This window comes from Chelonia mydas, chromosome 25, assembly GCF_015237465.2.
Source record: "Chelonia mydas isolate rCheMyd1 chromosome 25, rCheMyd1.pri.v2, whole genome shotgun sequence".
In the NCBI taxonomy this organism is placed as follows: domain Eukaryota; kingdom Metazoa; phylum Chordata; order Testudines; family Cheloniidae; genus Chelonia; species Chelonia mydas.
In genome coordinates, this window is record NC_057858.1 from 6087507 (window position 1) to 6104537 (window position 17031).

The 17031-nt window shown below is 51.5% G+C and overlaps 1 protein-coding gene across 3 annotated transcripts in view; it reads right to left on the reverse strand.

Annotated features, from left to right (window-relative positions):
- LINGO3 (leucine rich repeat and Ig domain containing 3) overlaps positions 1-17031 on the reverse strand; it is a 103515-nt gene that overhangs the window by 57669 nt on the left and 28815 nt on the right. The window contains exon 2 of one of the 3 annotated variants that reach the window (XM_037885905.2): positions 12548-12652. The exons of 1 other annotated variant lie outside the window; for it this stretch is intronic. The gene's annotated coding sequence lies outside the window, so the exon portion shown is untranslated. Of the gene's footprint in view, positions 1-12543; positions 12653-17031 lie in introns of all 3 variants that reach the window. One more of the 3 variants, XM_037885904.2, reaches the window with a different exon arrangement.

A 17031-nucleotide genomic window follows, 5' to 3' on the forward strand; every position in this document is an offset into this window, starting at 1 on the left:
CCCAACTCATGATTTTGGGGGCCTGACGCGGCGCTGGCACGTGGCGCTGGCAACCCTGCATATCCAGCCACAGATTGTAACCAATCTGCTTTTCTTCTTGATAGACATTAACTACCTCTGAATCTCTGCCTGCAAAAGATGCTCCCCAGGGAGAAGACATTTAGATACGACCACAGTTTGCAACATTGCAAAAAGGTCACTACGTGTAACAAAGACTGAAGTGCAGGGCCCATTCATCGGCACCCGACATTTCCGGGGGTTAGCTAGTATCCCGTAAGAATTTTTATATTGACCAGGTGTATAATTCCTCTAAAGCCGGCGTTCTGGGGGACAGACTTACTCAGGGGAACAGGTAAGGGAATATACTACAGATCACTGGTTTCAATCTGGTCCAGTATTGTACTGCCCAAATATAACTACTACATTGTATCCTTGCCTGTGCAAAATGAGACGCCACGTCTCAGTCCAGTTCCTAACGTCCGCATCACAGTGACACTGTCATGCTTGAGATTGTCGATAATCCCGGCAGCAAGCCCAGGACCCGGCCACACAGAGTAAAATTCGCACTGACTTCAAGAAACGGTCCCTCCGGGTCAGGGCAGAGGCAGGCTTGTATGGTATGGGATGGGGGAAACTTGCTTTGCACAGCTGCTGCCCCCGGTTCTGTAGATAAACAGGCTAGGATGGCCAAAGGGTTATACCCTTCAGATCTCCTTTACATGCGCCATCTTCCGAGTCCGATTGCATATTTGCTTGACATGCGGTGGCCTTGTCCATCACCTACCGTCAACTTGGCGGAGGCCACTGGGTGTTGTGTTGGAGACCTGGATAAATTCAGAGGGCAGTCTGCGTGTCTAGAAGGAGTCAACGTTTGTATAACTTACGTCTTCCTCCTCGTCCCTCAATTTGTAAATTACACCAACAGTGAGTCCCTTGGATCAACAATCCCTAACACCCTCCCTCATCTTACTGTATTTGGCTCGCAGCGCTTAAGCCCCAAAATCTGAGCACTCTTCAAATCCTTCTGTTTGTTATATCTCACAGCATGGTGCCATTCAATAACACTCTCCAGCCAAGGAACTGACTTTGGACGGGGAATCCTAGCTCCTGGGGAATGCCCTCTAGCATCTCTCTAACTCTTCTTTCAAAATCCATCCCACTACCTTGCTGAGAGATTTACACAAAACAAACCAACAAAGAGTCTCCATAATGAACCATCCAATAGAAAAATCGGGCACGTGTGAATTCCAGGGCTCTCATCCTAGACAGGTTGACAGCAGAAACCATAACAGCAAAGTTCCAGACACCAGCTCCTACTGCCAGAAAATGCAAACATGACCCTCGAGTCAAAGCTAGATTCTTATCCAGGGGCAATCTGTTGTCCCTCCCCATCCCTAGCTTCTAGAGAGAGCTTCTGCCTCCTTCCACCTGCTCTCTAACTTACTTACCTCATCTCTTCGCCTCCCTCTCCACGCCTGCCATGGTCTCCTGCCTGCCTTCATGGGTACCAGTTCTCTTCTCCAAGCACTGAGGCTTGCTTCCCCCTTGCCTTGGAGCCCACAGATCTTGCAAAGGAAGTTGTCAGCTCCTCCCAAGCATCAACGCAAGCCTGCTTTTGCTGATTACCCTTGTCCCAACAGCCCGCCACTCATTGCAGGTCCAGATTACAAGATCCAGTAGCTCTTGCCTGACAACTCCAAATGTCAATGCCAGAGGAGAGGCGCATTTGCAGGGCAGCCTGGCTGGTGCCCACTGGAAGTGAAGCAGTATTCTCCGAGCATACTGGAGATGGATGGCAGGGCATGAACAGCCCTTGACCCCAAGGTGGCCAAAGCATAGCCTGTGGGCCAAACTCTATCCACTGGGTTCCACAAATGCAACTCCTGGAGAGACTACAGACCCCAGCATGCAATGCGGCACCTTGGTCAACGAGGAAGGGGACTGGAATTGGAACGGGGCGTTGCACGGGGAGTGCTGTAGATTCCACAGGCCACACACCCATGCTGAAGATACAAGGCTATAGCTCATAGGCGTTAGGCGCCATTGGGACCATTGTCTGGGCAGCACTCATTTCACACAATTGCTTTGCTCAAGCCTTTCTCAGGGGTGTTTCACCCAAATGGGGTCAGGCTGCAAATACGAGGGTAAATGGGACAGCTGTGAAAAGGTCTCGTCTTGCACAAGGGCCACGCTGTAGTGCCTATCCACTGGCCCAAGGGGTCCCTGCACCTCCCATCATATCACCTTGGGAGTATTCCATGGCCTGGTGCACAATACACGAAATACAGGAAAAGGATGATTAATAATCACAGCAGAAAGCATACGCTGTAATTATCCCCCTTTCAGAAGGCTCATTAATGACATGCCTCTGCAGCATGCACGCCAGCTCGACGTCCTACCTGAAACACACTCGTCTCTCCCTCTCCTGAGGCTGACGGCTCACGGTTCTGCTCTGCCTCAAACAGGCAGGTTTGGCCCAAGCTGTTCTGTCCCGGATCTGGCACAGGAAGTGCGGAGCTTCCAGTGGCCAGGGAAGATCCCTGCCATGTTTCTGATCAGGGCTTTGTCGCAAACTCAGCAGAAGCAGCTTCCCACAGAGTCAATCCTAGGTACAGAGGATTTGCCATAGCAAATTAGACCTTTCATCCATCCAGGCCAGTGTTTCATTTGCTGCTGTATTAGATAGCACCACTCGTCCATTAAGCCTCATGTCTACCCATAGGCGTGCTGGATTATAGATTGGGCCCAGTGCATGCTGGGTCAGGACTCTTTGGGAGATGTGACAGGTCTGGGTATTTCCTGCCATATCATAGAATATCAGAGTTGGAAGGAACCTCAGGAGGTCATCTAGTCCAACCCCATGCTCAAAGCAGGACCAATCCCCAATTTTTGCCCCAGATCCCTAAATGGCCCCCTCAAGGATTGAACTCACAACCCAGGGTTTAACAGGCCAATGCTCAAACCACTGAGCTATCCCTCCCCGCCAATAAACAGGACCAGTTCCCAATTTTTGCCCTAGACCCCTAAATGGCCACCCCCAAGGGTTGAACTCACAACCCAGGGTTTAGCAGGCCAATGCTCAAACCACTGAGCTATCCCTCCCCCTTGGGAGACTTTACTGAGTTAAGTTTAAGCATCTTTGGGGTCCCTTGTATTAATGGATGGGGAGGTGGAGAGATGTGACAGATGTGAGACCTGGGGGTTCAAAGGACTGTATTGAACAATGGACCAGACAAGAATGGACTCTTAGAACAAAAAAGTGTGAAGTGGTTTTCCTGGGGAATATCTAGCGCAGTGGTTCTCAACCTTTCCAGACGACTGTACCCCTTTCAGGAGTCTGATTTATCTTGCGTACCCCGAGTTTCACCTCACTTAAAAGCGACTTGCTTACAAAATCAGACATAAAAATATAAGTGTCACAGCAACTATTACTGAGAAATCGGTGACTTTCTCATTTTTACCATATAGTAATAAAACAAATCAGTTGGAATATAAATATTGTCCTTACGTTCCAGGGTATAGTGTATAGAGCAATATATACAAGTCATGTCTGAAATTTTCGTTTGTACTGCCCGGGCGAGAGAGTTTTATGTAGCCTGTTGTAAAACTAGGCAAATCTCTAGATGAGCTGTGTACCCCCAGGAAGACCTCTGCGTACCCCCAGGGGTATGCGGGCCCCTGATTGAGAACCACGCATCTAGGGGGAGGAGAAGAGGTCCAGCTCCTGAGTCAGCTGTCACCTCTCTTGGGTACACACCCCCGTCACTCTCTCTCTCCTGACCAGGGGTTTTCCAGGCTGCACAGTTCCCTGCCTAAAGCCAGAGCACTTAAAAGGTTTTGCTTTCTCTCCAGAGGTTACAAACACTGTAATTGCTCATAGTTACAAGGTACCATCCAGATCTTCTTAAGCAAGCACAGTTATCCTTAAGGTGAAAGCAGCCCAGAGAACACGTTAAAAACAACCAAAGGAAACTACACACATGCTAAGCAGCTTACCAGAGGTCATCCCAACTTCAACTTTGGGCTCTGGCAGGTGTCAGCCCTGTAAAACCCACAGCTGGGTTTTTCCCCGAAGTGACAAGTTCATAACGGCCCCAGATTCAGAGCAACCAGGAATAGTTCAGTCTTTCCTTTCTACAGCGTGGACCTTTGATCTTGGCCTCATGTAACAGCTGATCAGCAGACAAGCTTCAAAAGGCTGGGTTTATGCATCGCCGAAGGGGAGGGGGTGGGATTTGGATTCTCCTGCCCATAGATAGTCCCCAGCAAAACCACCTAACGTTTTTTGTTCCTAAAGGCCATTCTCATCTGGCCCTTCTTCAGTGGGTCTCACATCTCCCCTCTCCAGAGGTTAATACAATTCCAGTCCACAGTAATATATAAACCTTTCCTTTAATGCAGTGGACCCCAAAGAAACTTCAGCTTCATTCAATAAGGTCAATAAAGGTAGGGCAGGAAATTGTCATATCTGTTGAGCTGCCCATGCTGCATCTTTAACACTAGTCCGAATAGATTATTGCTCGTTACCACTTGCCTTGCAGTAGCTCCTAGAAGCCCCAGTCACGGCTCAGGACCCCACTGGGTTAGGCGCTGCACAAACACAGACTAAAAGGACGGCCCCTGCCCCTGATGACAGTCTATATAGTTTCAGAGTCACATCACCAGCTTTTCTTGATGGTGGAATCATGGCTTTCAAACTCTTCTTGAAGAACTCCTGATTTCTGTTCCCATTTTTCTGTCTTCATTTTTCCTCCCAATCAATTTGCCCTGCATCATAGACCATTGCCAGATGCACAGTGGTCTGGGGATACAACACAGCCAGCAGCTTTCAGTCTTAACCAAGCGAGATGTTCCTATTACTTAACTTTTAAAGCCCCCTTCCCACCCTCTGGGCCCACCACACACACACACACACACACACACGCGCTTCTTAGTAGAGGTGTATATGTTTGAAGGAGACTGTCTAGCTAAATGGCATCGCTCAGACCTAACTCCAGTTCTGGATCTGATGAGGTGCAACCATAGTAAAAGGGAATTCCCTACTGGACAGAGCATTTCACTGAGGATACCAGGGTGCTCCTGCCTCTGAGAGTACCCCAGATTGGGTGGGGAAACCACGATGGTGGTGGGGAGGAGTTTTTTGGACTCTGTATGGAGCTGGACCTCGTCTGAGAACGTGGCTGGGAGAGAAGAGTAAATAGCTTTGGAAGCAAGCTTGCCAGACTTCTGCCTAGTGGGTAGAGAGCGCTGGTGGCCTCTGGGCTGGAATATTCTGGAGAACAATGATCCTGGATGGAGGGAGAGTGGAACATCAGAGTTCCAGAGACTCGTTCGGTTCTCTGTGCGTTTCAGCTCCAGTTAGGATCAATCCAGGGCTCAAGGCATTTATTTCAAAGCTGTCCACAGCGTTTGCATTTAAAGTTTTGTTGCCCTCCCAAGATCCTGGGAGCAGCCAGTGAAGAAAGCGAAATGCCATTACAGGGGAAAATAATGCCTGACGTTGCCCCACAAACCTTCATCCCCAACAGCCAGCATCCAGTCTGAACCATCACTACTGGGTCATCTCAGTCCCCCAGAGGTGGGGCGAGCTGAGGACATCTTCCCAGACCATCTCTGAGCGGCATGGAGTGTGGATCCCAGCTCAAGGACGAGCCGGACAGCCGTGGGGAACAAAGCACAGCGGTGTGCAGAAAAGCAGGCAAGCCTCAGGGTGTTTGATTCATTTCCAGGCGACTCCAGAGAGGTGAGCATAGAGATCCCAGGCTCTGCAGACGGACCCAGGACTGGCTACTGAATCCTGCCTCAGTGTACAGGGCTGGACTAGGTGACCTCGAGGCCCTTGCAGCCCTGCGTGACTATGATTCTATGAAGAACACAGTATTATATCTGTCAAATGAGACATGAAACGAAGTCTGATCTTCTAAGAGTGACACTTTTCACAACATGCTGTGTAGGGTGGTTGGGTTAGACCAGCGGTTCTCAAACTGTGGGGTCATGACCCCGTTTTAATGGGGTCGCCAGAGCTGGCGTTAGACTTGCTGTGGCTTAAGACCCAAGCCCAAGCCCCACTGCCCAGGGTCAAAGCCTGAGGGCTTCAGCCTTGGGTTGTGGGGCTCAGGTTACAGGACCTGCACCTGGGGCTGAAGCCCTTGGGCTTGGGCCCCCCCTGCCCGGCACTGTGGGGGGGTTCAGGCGGTTTCAGGCTTCAGTCCCTGCTCCTGGGGTCATGTAGTAATTTTTGTTGTCAGAAGGGGGCCACGGTGCAAAGAAGTTTGAGAAACCCTGGGTTAGACCCATTGTCTTGGTCAACGTAACACTGTGAAGGAGGGCTTTGCGGCACTCAGCCTCACTTTCCCCTTTTCTCGGGGCTCCTTTAACCTTCGCACAGGCTTTCTCATGGCTATTGCCAACCCTGCTCGGGGCTGGTTTAATAAGAGAAAGTTAAAAAAAAAAGGAAGTCCTCAGGGTCCCCAAATAAAGCCCATCCTCACAACACAAAAGGTCTTACGCATCTCTGGGGTCTTCTGCCCCATCCAGAGCTCTTCTGCTTTCCCACTCTGCTCTGCAGGAAGCCACCACTTCAGCCCTTGGCAGCCAAGCTCAGCCCTCTGGCTCCTTGGCCCACACCCTCCTCCCAGTCTCCTGCAGCTCTACCACAACCTCTGCCGGGACTTCCTCTTTTATAAGGCTCGGGTGCCTTCCCTTAAGCCCAGTTGGGCAACCGGTAATCAGACACAGGTGCCCTGGACCCACCCCCACTTCCCCTCTTAAAGGGGCCAGTCACGCTGTGACAGTAAAATTTCAATTTGAATAATACCCCGTGCTCCCTCAGCTCCTGCTGCGCCTTCAGCTGGTGACAGCATTATTCTCTACCTCCTGTTGCTGTGCGCGGTTAACCAACAGATGCGTTTCACCCCAGAGGGGGCTGCATTTCACTAGCGGTTCCAAAATGCTGGACTCAGTGTGAACGATCAGGTAGCCAAGTGCTTTGGGACCCAACTGGCTGAAATAATATTTGACACTTAAATACTGGTCTGTAGAGGAGAAGCTGTTAAAGCTATTGCAACCCTGGAGCGGAGATTCCTCTCAGCTCCTTGGAGAGGCCTCTATTTTTTGCTTGCTTCATACCCTCCAGCCTTGAAGCTCCGTCTCAGCCTAGAGGGTTCGTAGCCTCTGCAAGTCTGGGGAGCAAGACACCAGCCCCAGTGCTCAGCTCCTCCTGCCCTGTGTTTGGGGCAGGAACAGACTGGGAGGGAGGGAAAAAGTGTCTTCTAGCCCCCTGTGCTTTCTCTGTGTCCTAATGCAGCCAGAGGCCTTTCCCGCCCCCTGTCCAAGTAACAGCATCCTTAGGGCAGCCATAATTTTTCTCTGCTTCCCATGACCCCCATGAGAAGTACAGAATATCTGTAGTACAGAGTGCTCGGACCGCCCTCTTCCTCACACCTTTATACCACCCAAGAGGTGTAAAGGGGCTTCAGTGTGGATGAGACTTAAACCCACTGGGTTTAAGGGTGACTGAAATTCTTGTCTCTTGCATGGTGGCACAGAGTGTCGCCCCAGGCCCAATGGGGCTGGCTCAGTCAGGAGGTCTGGACAAACGTGCCAGGCTCTCCTTGACATGCAATAATGGTTTCGTCCCATCCAAATCTCATACACGAGGAACGCCATCAGTCCCTGCGTTTTACCCTGCTCCACAGTGCGAGGGTGAGAGGTCGCTCCGTGAAATTTAGGGCTGGTAAGTTTAGAACATATGAAAGGAAACACTTCTTCACACAGCCTGTGGGACGCACTGCCCAGAGGGGCCAGAGAGTCCAATACTGGGGCTGCGTTTCTCAAGGACTGGGGACTTTTAAGAGCAATATTATTGACAGCAAGACATGCTAGAATCAGTAACTTCAAGCTTCAGGGCATCAGCTGGTCAGGAAGGCATTTTCCCTCCCATGTGCAGCCATGCACAATTTGCTAGAGGCCTCGTGGGTCATTTCAAAGCATTAACCATTGCGGGAGGCAGGACACTGGATTTAAATAAACCACTGGGTTGATCTGGTGTGAGGAGTCTTCTGTTCCTTTAAGACAGACTCTGCATGCACTTTCCTGTTATCAGTAAATCACCCTCACGTAGCAGTGCTGGCCCAGAAGCAGCCATGGAATCCCTTGTGACTGAGATGCCTGAAGGACAGCTCGGGCCTATTCAATTTTAAAACTTCTAAATACTAAAAAAATATAACCCAGCCACCACCACTCCAACGCCACCCCCGCGCCCAGAAGCAATGACAGACAAACCAGCAAAAAATTCCCTCCTGACCCTTAAGGGTGGCCAGCTCCGTCCCAGCAGAAATCTGACACAGGTCCTGCTAAATTACTGAAGTCCACAGACGCTTAAAGCTCTTAATGCTACTCAGCTCCTGCTCCTCAGCTGGAATCCTGTCCGCTGCCCTTTACCAGTCGCATTTCATTGAACTGCTCTGACATACATTCCCTCTTCGCCTAAACCTGCGGCCCCGACTTCCGGGCTGTCCAGAGACCTCTAATTGGCTCTAAAATGTGTAATAACTGAGCTCAGCATCAGTTCCTCCTCTCCTCTCAGCCCCTGACTGGGATAAAATCCCTGGCAGGATGTTTCTGAGTAATTAAGATGGCATGAGCCTTGAGGACCCAGACTAAGGCCCTATGTGATTCAAGCACCACGTAGGACAGAAAAAAGGAGGAGGAAGAGAACCCTGGGGTTTGGATTGGACAGTTCTAGAGGAAAAGATGCAAAATTCTGATCAGGACCCAGGACTGGAGGGTTTCAGAGCAGTGGGGCCATATTTCTTTGAGACCATCCCCCAGATGGTCAGATGTTAAGGGCCTTTCGGTCCCTGACCCAGTCACGCCTGGATTGATGCCCCCACCAGTTGGACGGGGCCCTGCCAGGAACAATTTGTACAGTGGGGGTGCTGAGAGCCATTGAACCAAACGGTACACCCTGTGTGTTATGGAAACCACTTACAGCCCGGGGCAGCGTTCCCTTGAATTATTCCCACCCACGTGTGGAATGAATTTTGTTATGGGCACCAATATGGAGGTGATGTGTGACACCGGGGATGGGTTGGGACGGTGGGAGGGGCGCGTCTCCCCCCGGCCGCAGGAGGTCCGGGCTGGGTTGGGGCCGCGGGAGGGGCACGTCTCCCCCGGCCGCAGCAGGTCCGTGGCTGGGCTGGGTTGGGGCCGGGGGACAGGCATCTCTCCCCACTGAGTGCCTGCACGGCCCTTAATAGGCTGCTACACGGCTGCCCAGCTTAGAGAGAACTTAGGCCAGGGGTGCGGCAGCCTAGTTCCAGCACCTCTGGGCCCTGCATTCGATCTGTGGCACGGTGAAAAGACACGGATTGACAAAGTGACTGACCCATTGCACCAAATTTGGGAACTCCATTGATAACGGGGCAGGCCCCTGCAGGCTGTGTAGTGCAGGAGCCAGCCCCAGGATGGGAACCCTTTTCAAAGGGGAGAGACACTCTGTAGCCAGTGCCAGCAGATTTATCACAGAGCTCACACGTGCTTGGCGCCTCTCCCATGGATGGGCTTTGCTCACTCCCAACATTAGTAGGCGGGTGCCCCAGCTTCCAGCAATTCAATCCAGCCCCGGCATTATCACAAAGCTCAGAGCCTACTTTGCAGAAAGCAGATTTACTTGGCCTCATTCACTTCACATGCGCTCCAATTTTCTCCTAATGCACACGCCTCTTCTCCCGCCTTGCATGTACCACACAGGCAGCTCCAGCAACCTCTGTGATCAGAGGAGCTGCAGGAAAAGATTCCAGCCGCCTGACGGGGACCTCTGCATGGCTGCTCCGAACCTATGGGACATCCACTGCAATGAAGATCGTAGCATGGCATAGTCCCCTAGCAGCCATAGATCCACCACATGCAGGACACAGACCACTCTCGGTCTTCCCAGGCAACTCCCACTGATCACAGGGGACACGTGCCTGTGAAATACGACAACATCTACAGACACTGGCAGGGTTCAAACCCCACGGAGGCGGGGAAAGTGGAGGGGGGGAGACTTGGGGAAGTCCAAATTTGGGCTGCATAATACCTCTTTCTTATCCAGCACTTTACAAAGGAGATATGTACCATTATCCCTGTTTACACATGGGGAAACCGAAGCACAGAGTGGTGACTTGCCAAAGGTCACCCACCAGACCAGTAGCAAAGCTGGGACTAGAATCCAGGTCGCCTGAGTCCAAGTCTAATGCTCCGTCTACTAGGCAATACTTCCACCCACTAGATCTCAGAAGATAGCTGGTTCCTGGACTGCTCTGCAGCGGGTACACTGGATTGTCTATTAGTCCATTGATAAGAAGTTCTGTTTGACTATGGAAGAGTCTCCCAAGGGAAAGGGTGTAACCTCATTGCTTGAGACATTTAAACCCAGTCTGGGCAAAGCCCTAGAGAATATTCCACACGGAAGAACTTTGCACTGGCTCCACTTACTCCTAACTGAGCGGTTTCTAGGACCCTAGGACAGTGCTGGGACTTAGGTTTCCTTTCAGCACGAGTAGAGAGTGCACGGATTTCTGAGGTGGGAAGCAGGGTTTGCCACGCCCAGCGGCTTGCCTGGAGGACGGATGCTTTTGCGTTCCCACATCGGAACAGAGGCCACCAAGCAATATTGCCCCAGCCCAGCATAATGACGGGTGCAAGCTCGGGGGTGATGATCTTGGAAACCCACCTGGCAAGAAGCAGCCACATGGCATTGAAACTGGGACAGATTCAAACAAGATGGGTGAAAATCCTCTCTGTGTAGCTGGACATTAACACCACGCTCAGCATCCCCAGGGCACCTAAGCACCCAGCTACATTCCTTGGGGTGGGGCCGAGCGTCCCATTCACACTAGATGCCCTGAGACCCATGCTACCAACACCCTCCTGAATGGGACCCATCACCCAGCGACCCTGGCAATTGGCCTGCTGAGACCTGGAGACTCATTATTTTGTTATTCCAAATAATAAAGGAAACAAACAACCTGCTCCCGCAAGGCTGCGGAAGCAGCTCCGTCAGCTCCAGCTCCCCCGCTCCTAAGGGGGCCGGAGCTGGCTTCTATCTGGATTGATGTTCCACCAAAGAGTTAGGGTGTCGGACTCGGAGGCCTGCGTGTACTCCCTGATAGATCATCATTTCAGCTCTGCTGCAGACAGAGCTCGGCGGCTCTCCAGCTTGATCCCAGAAGAGGCACAGTTCCGGGCTGTCGCGAGAACAAAGGATCTCACAGGTCGCCAGGATTCTTTAAAGAGACACTGTTAAGGTGGGGAGGCCAAGAGTGGGGGAGAGAGGCTTGCTTTATAGATGGATTTGTAACGCGTGCCAGATGACCACTCTGGAGAATTCAATCCGGAACATAGGTATCTGAGCCAGGAAGTCCTGAGTTCTAACTGTAATCCTGCCATTCTCTAGGGCCTTGGGCAAGTCTCTTAACTCCCCTGCCTCCGTTTCCCTATTTGGAAACTGGGGCTGATGCGGCTCCATCTCAGGCTCCATCTCTATGCCACAAAGGAGGCCGCATCCACACAGCGGTGTGTAGTTACACTTGTCAGCAAAAGACTCTGGTGGGAGGAGGCAGAGCCCCGCTGCCAGAGCCTTTCCTCACTGCCTTCCCCTTGCCAGAAGCTTTCCCCACTACGGGAGCCTTTCCCTGGGGCGTGGAAAGGCTCCACAGCAGAGACCTGCTGGATAGCTGCGGCGGGGAATGGCTCCAGCTGCTGGGAGGCAGCGGGGCACCACGTTGCTAAAAAGAGCAGTGTAGACAGGGGAGGTGCTGGTTGGGCCGCAGAGAGCTGTGTAGGACACACACACACACACACACACACAGAGACACACACACAGGCTTCCCGTGTCACTCGCCTGAGCCGTGCCTCACCATCTATGCTGCCATTTCTACTGGTGCCGGGGGGGTTGGGGGGGGGGGGGGGAGGGGGTGTACTCCACATGCCGGTGTACGGAGTGTAGACGTAACTTCAGTAGGCATTAGGGGAGTTGACGGGTGTCAGAAGAATTAGCTTGTCTTTGGCAAGCTCTTTCAGCGTGGAAAGCAATGATTAGTATTTTTCACATTGCCAGACAGGAGCTAAGGTGCAGCAGTATGATCCCCTTTGCCACCTGGGGAAACTGAGGCACGGATCTTAATGGACTTGTCTGAGGCCACAGAAGGAGCCAGGCTCAGGACCGCGACTAGATTCATAGATATTTAGGTCAGAAGGGACCATTATGATCATCTAGTCTGACCTCTAGCAGACCAGACCCTCAGCATCAACCTCTGTCCAGCCACAGACCAGGTCAGGCTCCATCCAACCAATTCCCCGAGCTCTCCACGGCTCTGTAATCTACAAGAAGCCTAGGAGATCATTAATTTCACACGACCCAAGCGCTGGGTCGTTGCTGAGCTCTGCCATCCGATGAGCCCATGAGGAGAGCCAACGGAACCACACGAGCCGTCACACTCCCGTCACGGGGAGGGTCAGGGAAACGCAGCCCGGAAGCCCTGCAAACCAGCCACTCACTCACTGTTCTGCAGCTCTGAGCCCGCACCAACATCTGGGTCCGCTGGGGCACGTGGGGGCTGGGAAGCTTTACGCGGCAAATGTTCCTGCACGGCAGGTCGGGGATCCTCTGGAGAAAGCAAGAGACAAAAAAAATAAAATAAGATAAACTACAGCCTCCAAAGGGGGGGGTTGTGAACAGACTTCTTGGATGATCATCACGCACCAAGGTCACTGCCTCTCCCAGGGGAAAGGTAATCTCCCCTTGAGGTGCAAGATGGTTCTGGATCGGACCCAGGCCCTCTCAGATCTGCCCATTATGGGCACGCTAACAACAATCCTGTTTCCATAGCATTTTTTACCCTGAAGGATCCACTGGAAACGGAAGGGTCACTGGGCCCTGCACCAAAGGCTGCCGGCTCTGGGTGGAGCGCACCAGCTGCTTCGCAGCACACAGAGAATTAAGGATGGGAAGCGAAGACGAAGAGGACGTCCACGGAGGCTGTGAGGCAGAAGTGTAGGGAGGCAGGATGCACTTGCCCACACTGGGGTTTTGGCCCGGGTGCTGGGGCTAGAACCCCTGCTCCAGCCACGAATGTTGAATGACATCTAGCCAGGACCTCACATTTTCCATTGCATCTGAAGGATGGCGCTGCTTACTAGCAGGGCCGGCCCCAGTTCAAATGGTGCCCCAGGTGCCCTCCCCATTTGTTAAACTTTTGAATACCTGCCCTTGGCGTAGTAGGATTTTATGTTTGTATTTTGCATAATTTAGAATAAAAAATACAGAAGAATAAAATAATAATGTAGCATGTATTAAATGTATTGATGGATGATTTAACCATATCCTGCCGGCCACCCTTTTTGAACAGCAGAAAGGAATGGCCTAATATGCCACTGGCAGAAAGGCAACCGCCAGAATTCCTTTGCATCCGGACTAATTTCAAGGCAGTAACAGACCTTTGAGGGTCACCACTTTGTTGTGGGTTTAGCATTTTAAAATAAGTAAAAGAATGCCAGGATTGTTTTCTTTTGCATTGCAACTTGATGTCCCTGTTCAAAATGTTCTGTGTAAATTAATTCTGTTTTGTGTGTGAATGAGGAATGTGTGTGTTAAAAGAGAAGTGTAAAGGCCAGGGCTGAACCAGATGGTCTAGGGAGGAACCGGAGACAGACGCAAGGGCGCCCGGAGGCTGCAACACGCCCCTATTGAAATGTCAAAGAAAAGCAGATTGACGACTCTAAAAATAAGACAGGCGCCTATCAACGGGGACAAAATAGCTATAATCAAAACCAGCATGAAAGAACTCCCTAAAACACTTAATAAAAAAAAACAAAATAAAAAATAAGAAAAACTATTTAAAAAAACCAAACACTCATCAAACAACAATTGATTACAGTGTGACCGTGCAAAACTCATTGGTACCAATGAAGGAAAATCACTATATAAACAGGGTGCCTTGCCATGAAACTTGGGGTTTGTCCTGCCAAAACTTCCCCTGAGCATCATGTCACAACCGACGGAACCCGGCTCCTCCCTACCCTACAGTGCGTGCGTGTGTGTGATTGAATGCATATGATAATTGCTGTATCTTCAGTAAACACGGTGTATTGCCTTTGCCCCTAAAAAAGATCCCGGGTGCTTCTTATAAGCATAACACCCTGGCGCCCTGAGCCCAGCACCCGCCCCAAGTCTGGCACTCCAGGAAGTCACCTGGGTTACCTGCCCCCAAATCCAGCCCTGCTTATCAGAACCACGCTAGTTCAACACTGGCTCGGAAGGAAAAGCACTTCCTACCCAATTCCAGTTCCTGAAGCCCACTTCCTGCAACTTCCATCCAGGTTCTGATCCAGCCTAAATGTGCTGAGATTGCAAGATCAGACTAGCTCACTTGGATCGCAGTGGCCCTGTCTGGCGTAGAAGTGATGCATCTACGTTGCATATTGCCACTCCAGGCCTGCAGGCTAAGAAGCCCCTTCATGCAACATGCATTGGTACGGCTTTACTAGAGTATTTATTAATTCACTGGATTCATCGCAAACTCACTTTGTGCCGAAACAAAAGGTCTCATTCATTGTAAATATCTCCCTTCTTTGGATGGGGAGCCCAGCTAGAATCAATTTCTGTATTATAAATGGTCCCAAACCTAGGCTACCTCTCTGAGCTTGCACACAGCTGTTTTATTCAGGCTGTGAATGAAAAACAGTGACCTCGCTTTGGGGTGTGTGGCCGGGGAGCCGCGCACCCCTCCCGTCTCCAAGCCCTCTCTCCTACTCGTCCCTCCTCTCAGATCTGCAGCACGTTGCCGCGAGGAGCATCAAAAGAGAACGGAAATGTAAAAGGTGGGTAAAAAGATCGCCTGTGGGATTGAGAACACCCTGATAACAGAAGCGCTAACAGCAGTCTAATAAATCCTAGCCTCCTCTTTCGCAGATCTAGATCCAACAGGGGATTCGTAGTTGAATGAGAGAGAAGCTGAAACCGAGATCTGAAGATACAGTCTATAACCAGCTGTATGTGTTTTCTTTTTCTACAAGTGAATTTAGTACTGGGGAAAGGTGCCAGACTGGCAGCCCTGCTGAGAGAAGGCCTGGCTCATCCTGAGGACACTGACAGGTCACATTGGTGGTGATCTTGGGGGGGTTTTCACCTTCCTGTGCAACACAGAGTGAAGGTCGCTTACCAAGATCATCTGGACACATCTCACTTCATCAATTCCCGGCAACTGGTGCACCGTGCTCCCTCCTATTCTTTGCCTGAGGCACTCAGTAGTTTAGTCTCCTGAGGGCTGTAGCCTTTGGTCTAATTCTGGTTGTTGGGCTAGGGGGCGGGTAGCTGGGTGGGATTGGTGGCCTGGGATACACAGGAGGTCAGACGAGATGATCTGCTGGTGTCTTCGGGCCTTAAACTCTACGGCAACGTGGACATATGACAGCGCATGGCAGGCAGGACAAACTTCCCATCCCCGTCCCCTCACCCATGTGCCTCGACACGCAGCTGGAGAGCCCACGGGTAAGGGAAGGAGTTCACTTTCCGTGGCCCATTCAATTCTTGTGCCACCAAACTCTGCCAGCTGCAATGCGGGCTCGCAACACCCCGGAGATCCACTGGGTTTCCTAGTCACGCTCCTGACTGCCCTCTGCGGAGCTGGGGCTGGGAAGGGGTCTGCCAGGCCACTACAGACCTTGCCTTCCTCTGCCCAGCAGAACTGGCTCTGTTCTGCAGCCGTTACCCTCTTCAGAACATCAGAACGGCCACACTGGGTCAGACCAAAGGTCCATCTAGCCCCGTGTCCTGTCTGCCGACAGTGGCCAATGTCCGGTGCCCCAGAGGGAATGAACAGAACAGGGAATCATCAGTGATCCATCCCCTGTCCCCCATTCCCAGCTCCTGGCAAAGAGAGGCTAGGGACACCATCCCTGCCCATCCTGCCTAATCGCCATTGATGGCCTGTACTTTGGCTGAAGGATTGAGCCCATTTTATTAGACTATGAATGAGGGCCACGGCGCTAACAAGCCCCGACGTCTGCAATTACCTGGGACTCCTGCATGGCTGGCGAGATCTGCTAGGCACTCAGATCCCGCCTTCAGCACGGAGTATTTTAAAGTAGCCTATTCCCACAGCCTGTCTGCATTTCACATATCAGCTACCCACCTGAAAACTGTCTCTCTCATGCCTCACTCAACCGCCTTCTCCTGGAACAATGAGCCGGAGGTGGCAAGCTTTACCCACCCCATAATCAGCGCTGCGGCAAGCTGCATTACACTCCCAGAATCGTGACTGCTGACTTCTCCCCTCCGTGGGCTGCACTTCCCAACGCACCCCGGGAACAACTTGCTCCCCGGTTTCCCATTGGCTGGCTTTTTTAAAACGAGGGCTTCTGGTGACTGGGGAGGAAAATAGCGGGGAAGAGGAGGCAGGAGGGGGAAATAATCAAAGAGCTTTTTGTCAAAGGCAAAGGGACGTGAGCTGAAGTGTGTCAGCTTCCACCCAAGATGGTAAATGCCAGGCCCATCCCTATTGTTGCCTGGTCTTGTCAGCGCTACCAAGCTCTGCAAAAACGGAGTTAACGTTCATTACTTGCTAAGCGCCGATGTGCTCAGCACTGCACGAGATACCAATAAAGACAAGCCCTGCCCTAGTTCTCACACCATGGACTCCAAGAGGCCCCTCAGGGAAGTGTTCTGCTCCTGAAGTGATGGGAGCTACATAAATACACCGACAGATAGACAGAGCACATCCATGCTTTCTACCACTCCCATGTGATTGCCCTGCACTTGGTTTTAATTCAGTATGATGGCGACGCACGAGAGATCAAATTCTCCGCTGGACTTTGCTTCGCTGACATCAATGGGACGGATGCACGTGCTTAAAGTTAAGTGCTTTGCTGAACTGGGACCCCCCTCTTCTACCACAAATGCTGCTGTGCAAAGTTTCTGTGTGGCAAACTTGCTTGGAGATTAGCTGGGGAAAAAAGAAGTGTTATTTAAAATTCTCCACACTGGGC